We start from the raw sequence: 2,339 nt of genomic DNA, 5'->3' as shown, positions 1-2,339 counted from the left end.
GAGAGAAACATCGATCAGCTGCCTCCTGCACATCTCCTACTGGGGATGTGCCCGCAGCCCAGGTACATGCCCTTGACCGGAATCGAACCTGGGACCTTTCAGTCCGCAAGCCGACGCTCTATCCACTGAGCCAAACCGGTTTCGGCTGTTTTGTCTTTTAGTTGTAGTTTTAATGTGGTTGTGGGAGGCAGCATGTACAAGTTTATATCTTATGCTGCCATCTTGGTTCTCCCTTTTTCAGTTTTATTTGTTTGGTTTTATCTGTATTATTTCTGAAGCCTTTTAGACCTACAGTATATTACTTAAACATACCTATTACTCATAATGCCACTTCTTTAAGATTCAAAATTTTCCCAGTGGCTTTTCTAATATACTTATTTCATCTGTTGTGTTTGAATCTTTGAACCCTATGGAACTTAATTTGCGTATATGAATTGTCTGGCCAGAAATTACTGACTTAGTTTCCCCCAGAAGGTAATTCAGTATTCACTACATATTACCTGGTTATACAGTTTGTGCTAGAAGTAGGTTTGACAAGGAAGGGCACAAATGGGCCTAGAAGAAAGTTTGGGATCCTGAATACAGTCTGGTAGACTACAAGATTAATTTAGCTATTATCTAAGGAACTCCTATAAATTAAAAGACCAAACCATGATACCTAAATGGCTAAAGAATATGGACAGTTTCAAAAAATGAAAATGCATTTTTTTTTGTATTATACTTAGCCACATATTTGTAGAAAAGAATTTAAAAATATATATATATATTTTGCCCTGACTGGTTTGGCTCAGTGGATAGAGCGTCAGCCTGCAGACTGAAGGGTCCCAGGTTCGATTCCGGTCTAGGGCATGTCCCTTGGTTGCGGGCACATCCCCAGGGGGGAGTGTGCAGGAGTATGGTTAGCAAAGAATTCTTAATTATTTCTGTGTTGTCTAGCCTAGTTTAAAATTACTCAGGGACTCTCCACTAATTTGTTTGTATATATTTTATAGCATTTTACATGTGCAGAACTTTATATGCTGAGTTTTTTATTCCTCCACTTTTACCTTTTAGAATAGGTCTTCGATTTTCATTGGAAAATTTTTCTGATTTCCTTCTAGCTTATCTCCATATTCTTATTACTGAGCTTTCATAAATGTCCTCTTTTGTTTAAAAAATATTGTTGTTGATTCCAGAGAGAAGGGAGAGGGAGAGATAGAAACATCAATGATGAAAATCATTAATCAGTTGCCTCCTGCATGCCCCCTACTGGGAATTGAGCCCACAACCAGGCATGTGCTCTTGACCAGAATTGAACCCAGGACCCTTCAGTCCACAGGCCAATGCCCTATCCACTGAGCCAAACCGGCTAAATTTTGAAGGTCATTTAGATAATTTTCAAAAAACTAATTGCTTCCTAATCACATGGTATGAAACGTTTAAAAATACAAAAAGGTACACAGTGAAAAATTCTCTTCCTTCTTCCTTGCACATTTGTCATATCCATGAAAGATTCTGCCATGCAGGAATTTTAAATATTTCAAAAATTTCATTTATGGTTCCTGGGTTTTTGTCATGTTTCTGACTATGATTATTTAAAAGTCAAAACATTAAAACTCCTCCATGATTTCCTGTACTTTTTAAAATATTTAAATCTCTGATCCTTTGTAACTCTCCTGATATAAGGTGTGACTATGGATTTAACACCATGTGTTCAATTACCCATTTGCCCACCACTGATTTTATTTTTTTCATCACCATTTATCCCCTCTATGCCCTCTTCCACATCCACACACCCTCCTCATCCCCCACAATCACCACTGTTGTCCATGTCCATGAGTTCTTTTTTCTTTTAGCTCAATCCCTCCATCCCCCCAGAGCTGTCTGACTGTCCTCTATCTATGAGTCTGCCTCTATTTTGCTTGTCTCCATCACTGACTTTAAAGGCCATCTTTTTCATAAATTAAATCCCTGCATATATTAACATTTGGAGGTAGGCAGGTGAGCTGAACAGAAAGCAAACCCCTGGAGAGGGAAGAAAAACAACTGGAGTCAGAGAACCTTTTCTTTTTGCTTAACTGACCTAATGAGTGACTACATGACAACTGTCATCATATTCACCTAATAGGGCCACTGAAGGACACTGAACCACCAATAATATAGAAAACCAACATTTTTATTATGAAAACTATGTATTTGGGCACAAAAATGCAATACATAGCAGTAGTGACATTAGTAGTGACATTATCTCAGCTAAGAACACAGACATTAAGTTATCAAGGAACACCAAGAGGAAACAAAGTCTTTTTAAATATATATTTTTCCCATCATCATTTATTCCCCTCTATATATTTTATTAC

Source organism: Myotis davidii, unplaced genomic scaffold (assembly GCF_000327345.1).
Source record: "Myotis davidii unplaced genomic scaffold, ASM32734v1 scaffold815, whole genome shotgun sequence".
NCBI lineage: Eukaryota > Metazoa > Chordata > Mammalia > Chiroptera > Vespertilionidae > Myotis > Myotis davidii.
This window is presented reverse-complemented; position numbering follows the sequence as displayed.